This window comes from Helianthus annuus, chromosome 17 (assembly GCF_002127325.2).
Source record: "Helianthus annuus cultivar XRQ/B chromosome 17, HanXRQr2.0-SUNRISE, whole genome shotgun sequence".
Classification (NCBI taxonomy): Eukaryota; Viridiplantae; Streptophyta; class Magnoliopsida; order Asterales; family Asteraceae; genus Helianthus; species Helianthus annuus.
The window spans coordinates 89,314,738-89,323,749 of NC_035449.2; positions in this window are offsets into that span (position 1 = coordinate 89,314,738).

A 9,012-nucleotide genomic window follows, 5' to 3' on the forward strand; every position below is an offset into this window, starting at 1 on the left:
CGGATCATGAGATACTTGACTTCAACACTTAATTGACTTTTCAACATGTTCGATGCACGAAAATGCCACCCGATCGAACTACTGTCCGATCGAGTGACCTCTTGCTGAGGACATGTCCTTCACTGAAGTACCAGCCGATCGGGTTACCGACCGATCGAATGATCGTCCGATCGATCGACCTGAAAGGCAAAGATACTTCAAGGTTTTCAAATGCTAAAACGAAAACTTCAAAAGTCAACCATCGTACACAAACACATCCTACTCAAAGGAAGAAACAATCCACTCGAACAGCCATCCGATCGGACTCCCATCCGACCGGACAACTGTCCGAACGGATTGTCAACCGAACGGTCAGCCGTCCGATAGCCGTCCGATCGACCAGCTGTCCGATCCATCATCACTTGTTTTCGTTTTACGCTTTGCTTATCATTATACTATCAAACTGTTCAGGCTAACCATACTCTCAAGCGCTCCCTTCAATCCATCAACCGCTGTGAGTATACTCGATCCCTTTTTACTTTATGCACTTTTGGGTGTTACATACGTTACTTATACGAAATCACTTCGAATACACTACGCAATACTTTTAAACGCTAACCGTTACCGCATGTTATACGTGACTTAATGAATGCTTGTTGTTATGTTTACACATGGAATGCTGTCTACCTGCCTTAACGACGATAGTACTATAGTTTGGACTCAGCACCCGCTCATGCGGGGGTTGTTAAGGACAATTATTTGCATGGATTACAGTGGTGATCATGTATTACGAACTACCTCAGGCAGTCAACCCGCAGTCATTGGTATCGATAGATCCGTGTCGATAATTAACATGCTTCGTTTTCCGCTATGTACGTGCTGGTTATGCGTAAACTATTTCGAACTCTATATGCTATTATCAAACTTGTATACTCGCCTTTACACTACGTGTATTGACTTTTATTTTAACGTATGTGACAGGTAATTAGGATGCTTATCTGCTAGGAAAGCGAGGCTAGAATAAAGCTCTAGAGCCCAACAAATAGTTGTCTGTAGTGGTCGAATCAAGGGTCTCTAGAAGCAGATAAACAATTGCTATATTTAAATCTGAGTTGTCGGAACATAATTATTTGCCTAGATTTTGTCTGTAATAATTTGTTTACTGTTTGAGGCATGGTATGGGACATGTTACTTTAAATTGAATAGTAATGATAATTGTTATGGAAACTTCTGGACAATATGTTTTGCTCAGTGCCATGCCCCGATGATTCCGCCATCGGTTGGGGTGTGACAGATTGGTATCAGAGCCATAACTATAGGGAATTAGGCAAGACTTGACCTAGTCCGGGTCGATGTCTTAGAAACCTAGACTATAGTTAGGACCCAATAGACCGACTTGTGCATATCCATTAGGGATTTTGTATGAGCCTATTGCTAATTTTTGCCATTCTCACCTACGCTACATTATCACCGCACTCGAATTTTCAATAATGAGAAAGCGATTTAGTCAAGATTAGGTGTGAGAGCCGCAAACTCTCGACTAAATTGCTTGACCAACCCGTACATTCACTATTCACCTTGCGCACATCAACGCTGTTTTTTTTCAACTTATCAATGATCTCTTCATTATTTTTGACACACCAACTCTCTCCATTTCAAGTTTGAGATGGCAGAATCTTTCAATCATTTGTGGAACAGTTTCACCTTTCATACAAGCAAGCAAGTCAAATTCTTTTTCAATAACGAACGCTGTTTAACGGGGAGAATTATGCCAAACCAGGAGTGAAATCCATATTTTGATGAATAATCTCCTCTATTTTACTAAAATCAAGGGGAAGTTGTCAAGCCAGGGGTGAAACCCTAACCTTGACGGCTTGTCCATGGTTTTACCAAAACTCTCACCAAAGTCTCGACGGACTCCAACGACCTGAACTCACAATACGGCTAGAGGGATGTGCGCCGGATGCCCAAGAAGCGAGGCAGAGGCCCTATCCTGAAAGTCAAAATGTGTACGACAGATCCTTGGGAATAGTCGAATCGCTTTGGGTAGTCAATGTCTAATAGCCGCAGACAATCTATTTCTCGATTTTATGTGTTTCGATTCTGAGCCCGCAACTGCTGACTCTGGTGACTCGTTGATTTTATGTGTTTATATGTGTTTAACTGTCTATGTGTTTAAAATTTTGAGATTTACTCGATTTTTTCTCACACTTCGATCGACACGCACAACCCGCATTGCTTTTCTATCTCAAAATGTTAGCAAATCGTTGTTGCCATAAGGAAACGCTGTACGCTATAATGCTCCCTATACTATACGCATATGCAATTATTATCGCTACGCTAACCGCGATCGCTATATTCGAACAATCGCAGACTTTAAAGGATAGGTTTCTGTATTCTGACTGCCTCTGTGACTAAATGTGTATGTGCTTTTGTGTTTCTGTGCTTCTGTGCCCTACGTGCTTACGTGCTTATGTGCTACCATGTTTATGTGAATCCGTGATTTCGTGCTTACATATTTGTGCAATTATGCGATTGTATTCCTAAGCTTTAGTAAGTATTAGACGTGTGAGGTGAGATTCGATAATGATGTGTCTGAGACCTACGACGATGTCTGTTGCAGACAATGTCGTCATCAGGACACCGTCACCCACTTACTCACCAAGAAAAGAGAGACAAACGTCTTGCTGCTATCATCGCTAAGCAAGTAGCGAAAGCTGTCAGTGATGTCTACGAAAACGTCAGCAAATTATCTGAGGAGTCGAGAACCGAAGCTCCTAAAGCCACTCTCAAAACTGCCTTCAGTTTCAAGCAGTTCAAAGCTTGTGGGCCAAAAGAATTCACTGGCGAGGGAGGCCCTACAGCGTTGTTCCAATGGTTTGATTCCATTGAGGTTACTCTACGACAGAGCGGTTGCCCCGACGATCTTCGTACTCTCAACGCTACTGGCGTCTTCCAGTCCCGCGCACTAGACTGGTGGACGGCCGAGAGAAACAAGCGAGGAAACGATGCAGCTTACGGTCTATCGTGGGACGAACTCAAGGAGGTCATGCTGGAAGAATTCTGTCCTCCTTATGAAAGCCAGAAGATGGAAGATGAATTTTGGCACATAAAGCAGAAGGATGGTGAAAACGCTGCTTTAACTGCTCGATTCAAGCAGTTCAGCATCATCTGCCCTGATCAGGTGAAAACTTCTGACATGGCAATCAAGAAGTATATCCGAGCCCTGCCCGACTGTGTTGCCGATTTCGTGCAAGCGGCTAAGACTAAGACGATCGAGGAGACTTACCTACTAGCAGCTGAAATCAACGACAAGCGGGTCAAGGCTGGTGTCTGGGATAAAACCTCGAAGCACCTGCATCAAGCTACCGCCGCACCAACCGCTGACTCCACCGTCACTGCATCTCAGTCATCAAAGTCCTCATACCGAAAGAAGAAGAACAACAACAGCAGCTCCAGCAACAAGAACTGTGCAGTCACTACCATTGCTGCTCCTCTCCAGGCTGTACCGGCCCAGCAGCAGCCCCATCACCATCTAGCTCCAACTACTTATGCACCACCAGCAAAGCGTGCATACACAGGCCCCTACCCGGTTTGCCCAACATGCTCGTATCATCATCCGGTGGGTCTTGCCTGTCGTTTCTGCGCTCACTGCAACATGTACGACCGCTTCACTGCTAATTGCCGTACTGGTCCTCGCAAGACCCCAGCTCAAGCCGCTGCTCATCAAGCTCTGCTCCGGGCTCCGCAAGGCCATCAAGCAACTCAGGCACCCGCGGTCAACGCCCAAGTTTTCTTCGCATGTGGTGACCCCAACCACTTTGCGAACATGTGCCCCAACAGGGTCGTGAAGCAGGAGCCCCAGCAACACCAGCAGCAGCCTCAGCAGTAGCAGCAGCCTCAGCAGCATCAACAAGCCGCACGCGCCAGAACTTTCAACATCAACGCGCGCCAAGCCCAGACCGACAACAACGTGGTCAATGGTACGTTCCTTGTGAATGGTATTTATGCATCGTGTTTGTTTGATACTGGAGCCGATAATTGCTTTGTGTCGTTCGAATTTGAAAAGCTCCTTAGTCGTAAGCGCTCTTATCTGCCCTCATCATTCGATGTTGAAGTCGCTACTGGACGGACCGTCGCCGTCAATTCCGTTCTCCGTGATTGCACTCTTGAGCTCAACAATCACATCTTCCCAATCGACCTTATTCCGATGCAACTTGGAAGTTTTGACGTCATAGTAGGCATGGACTTTCTTCGTGAAAACCATGCTGAAGTTATATGCTTCGACAAGATGATTCAATTCTCGCTCGCGAATGTGATCTACTGTGTGTTTATGGCGAAACTGCTTCGAAAGGTCTCAAACTCATGTCGTGTGTCCAAGCTAGCAAGTATCTCCGCAAGGAATACAGAGCTTTCTTGGCCAACATTGTAGTAGCAGAGAAGGAAAAGAAAAGGAAGACAGAAGTCATAGACGTTCCTGTGGTCCGTGAATTTCCTCAGGTGTTCCCTGATGATCTTCCTGGACTACCGCCAAGTCGTGATATCGACTTCCGTATCGACCTCATTCCTGGAGCCAACCCTGTTGCCAAAGCTCCTTACCGACTCGCGCCATCCGAAATGCGTGAACTCTCGAATCAACTCCAGGAATTACTTGAGAAAGGCTTTATTCGCCCAAGCACCTCTCCTTGGGGTGCGCCAGTCCTCTTCGTTAAAAAGAAGGATGGGTCGTTCAGGATGTGCATCGACTACCGGGAATTGAATAAGCTAACCATCAAGAACCGCTATCCCCTACCTCGCATCGATGATTTGTTTGACCAGCTGCAAGGTGCTACGTGTTTCTCTAAGATCGTTCTCCGTTCAGGCTATTACCAGCTACGTATTAAAGAGGAGGATATACCCAAAACTGCTTTTCGCACTCGCTACGGCCACTACGAGTTCGTTGTTATGCCTTTTGGCTTAACCAACGCACCCGCGGTCTTCATGGATCCGATGAATCGCGTGTGTAAACCATATCTTGATCGTTTCGTCATCATGTTCATCGACGATGTCTTGATCTATTCCAAATCAAAAGCCGAACACGCTCAACATCTACGTTTGGTACCCGAACTACTCCAGGGGAATGAAGTCTACGCCAAATTCTCAAAGTGTGAATTCTGGTTAGAGAAGGTTCAGTTTCTGGGTCACATAGTTAATAGTCAGGGTATCCATGTCGATCCTGCGAAGATTGAAGCAGTTAAGAGTTGGATTACGCCAAAGAACCCGTCTGAAGTTCGTTCTTTTCTCGGACTAGCGGGCTATTATCGACGATTTATCGAAGGATTCTCAAAGATCGCTGTGTCGCTTACCGCTCTTACGTACAAAGATAAGTCTTTTATTTGGGTAACTGAACAAGAGTCTGCTTTCTAAACCCTCAAGCATAAGCTTTGCAATGCTCCTATTCTCACATTGCCCGATGGAAACGACGATTTCATTGTCTATTGTGATGCTTCCAACCTCGGTCTTGGTTCTGTTCTCATGCAACGAGACAAGGTTATAGCCTACGCTTCTCGACAGCTCAAATTCCACGAGAAGAACTATACAACCCATGATCTCGAACTAGGCGTAGTTGTTTTTGCGTTAAAGATTTGGCGACACTACCTGTATGGTACCAAGTGTATGATCTTCACCGATCATAGGAGCCTGCAACATATCTTTGATCAGAAAGAACTTAATATGCGTCAACGCCGAAGGGTAGAACTTCTCAACGATTACGACTGTGAGATCCGTTATCACCCAGGCAAAGCAAATGTCGTTGCCGACGCGCTCAGCAGACGGAGTTACTTGCTCAGCATTCGTAATACCCAAGCTCAATACGACCTCGAAACCCTCATCCGCGAAGCCCAGCACGCCTGTTTTAATGAACGCACCTTGAAGAGGGAGAGAATCCATCACGATGGAGCTCAGCTTGTAAGCAAATCGAATGGGATCTTCTATTTTCTGGATCGAATTTGGATCCCTAAGCGGACTGAATTGCGAAATATTTTGATGGACGAAGCCCACAAATCCCGGTATTCTATTCTCCCCGGTGCCGATAAAATGTACCAGGATCTTCGTTACAAGTACTGGTGGCCGGGAATGAAAAGGGATATCGCTCTCTACGTTGGGAAGTGCCTGACTTGTGCAAGGGTCAAAGCTGAACATCAAAGGCCCTCTTGCTTACTCGAGCAACCCCCAATCCCTATATGGAAATGGGAGAGTATAGCTATGGACTTCATAACAAAGCTTCCGCACACGTCATCAGGTCATGACAACATTTGGGTTGTTGTTGATCGCTTAACCAAATCAGCCCACTTTCTGCCAATACGAGAAGACTACAAGGTGGAATGATTAGCCCGAATCGACACTGACGAGATCATTTGTAATCATGGGACGCCTCGTGACATCATCTCTGACCATGATGCGGTTTACCTCGCGATTGTGGGAAACGTTTCAAGCTGCTCTTGGTACTACGCTTAACCTGAGTACCGCATTCCATCCTCAAACCGACGGCCAGACTGAGAGAACGATTCGTACTCTTGAAGACATGCTCTGTTCGTGTGTCATAGACTTCGGTGGTAATTGGGACAAGTACCTGCCATTAGTCGAATTCTCGTATAACAACAGTTATCATACCAGCATCCACATGGCACCATTCGAGGCTTTGTATGGAAGAAGATATCGATCGCCTATTGTGTGGCACGAGATCGGTCACTCGCAATTAACAAGTCCTTCTAGGTATTGCAAGAAACAACTAACAAAGTCCTCCAAATTCGAGACAACTTGTTGAAAGCTCGGAGTAGGCAGAAAAGTTATGTCGATAGACGACGCAAGCCCCTTGAATTTGACGTTGGCGACTACGTACTCCTAAAGGTATCACCTTGGAAGGGTGTGGTCAGATTCGGCAAGAAAGGGAAACTAGCGCCTCGATATGTTGGACCATTTAAGATTCTGGAAAGGATCGGAAAAGTCGCCTACAGACTCGAACTACCGGAGGAACTTAGTAACGTCCACCCGACTTTCCATGTGTCAAACCTCCGAAAGTGCCTGCCTGAGCATGATTTAATTGTACCGCTCGATGACCTCCAAATAAACGAAACACTGCACTTTGTGGAAAAGCCTGTTGCAATCATGGACCGCCAAACCAAGCAACTCAGGCGCTCGCGCATTCCTATTGTGAAAGTCCGATGGGAAGGCAAACGAGGAGCGGAGTTCACTTGGGAACTCGAAAGCGACATGAAGGCGAAGTACCCGCAGTTGTTTAAGTGAAAGTCTAGAGAGAGAAAGTTCTCCAAAGTGATACACGGTGTTGTGCAGCTTTCAGCCTAATTTCGGGACGAAATTCCCTAAACAAGGGGAGGCTGTAACACCCCATGTTCCCGAAAGTCAAAGTCAAAGTCAAGATTGAAGTCAAAGGAGGAAAAGATCGCTAATAGCAATCTGTCTCTCCTTGCTCAATCCCTATTTGACTTCTTTGACTGTAGTTAATCTATTTTATGTCTTACGTTAGTTGTATTATGTGGAGTAATTAATTACGATCAAAGTAATCGAAGTATATTTCTCAATACGAACCGCTTTACGACTGTGAATAATAGGAAGTAACAATGCGATAAAGTTAATTAAAAGCTAATCGATCTAATCTAATCAACATCGCGCTCGCAAACTCGAATATATGCATTTTGGGTTACTGTTATACGTGTGTGTGTGTGCCTTATGTGTTACCTGTGCGTGTTTATTTATGTTATGTGTGATAATCAATTGAATCGCAATCGAACTCAATCGCAATCGCAAACCGAATACGGAATAGGGATACTTGTATGTTGATATAGTAGTTGGGATTAAAAGTAATTTGAATAGGAAAATCTATTGCGAGCGATGCGCAATCTCAATCGAAATCGAAATATCAAAAATCATCGCGTCGAACACTCGAATCAGGCAGCTGATCGATCAGGCTACCAGCCGATCGAACAGCCAGCCGATCGGACCGTTGTCCGATCGGACAGGCTCTCCGATCGGACAGGCTGTCCGATCGAGCTGCCTGGCCGATCGGCCAGCCTTTACCTCTTTTGGCATCCTATAAATACCCCTGTCATTGTCAAACTTTCTACTTTTGGAAACCTCTGTCTGACCAGCACGCTCAGTTCACTTTTTCTCAGACTTCTCTCAATCCCGGTAAGATCTCGTCCTAAATCTTGTACTTTCTTGATCCACACGCACTCCTACACCTTTCTATCTTTCAAATCTTAACTTTTAACCATGAAATCATCAAGATTCAAGTGTTCTAGGATGATGTCATCATGGGTTCTTGAAGAACTTCATGTTTTGGCCTCAATCCACCAAGAATAACTTGGATCTAACCGATTTCCACATAAACAAACAAAGATCCTTCTCGGATCTAGACATATTCACGAAAAAAGGGATTGAAAGATGGTTTTCCAACTTTCTTTCAACTCTTTTACACTAAATATCTTCCAAACTGATAGAAACGGAGCTTGTGCCGACTTACTAACCATTTCGGTGGTTGCGTGACTCAAGATCTAGAATTCTATCCACGAGGTTCACCGATTTCGGGTTAAACGTTAAACATCGCCTCGAACCGGATTTGGGTGATTCCTGTCCGAACAGGAGAACCAAGTAAAGACGAGGGTTCTGTTGTTTGACTCGTTGTCAAAATACCTCGATAAAACGACAAATAATCAGAACGACCAAGTGTTAGACGAACAGGCTGATCAGGTCAAGGTGCTGACCGATCGGACTACTGTCCGAACGGGCAGCCAGCCGATCGGACAGTCAGCCGATCGACTGGCCAGCCGATCGGCTAGCACATGGTCCCACGCTTAACCAATTCATTGAAGCTTGAGTATTGAACGAACTGCTGTCCGATCGAACTACCGCCCGGTTGGATTACTCTTCGAATCATGAGATACTTGACTTCAACACTTCATCGACTTTTCAACATGTTCGATGCACGGAAATGCCACCCGATCGAACTACTCTCCGATCGAGTGACCTTGATGT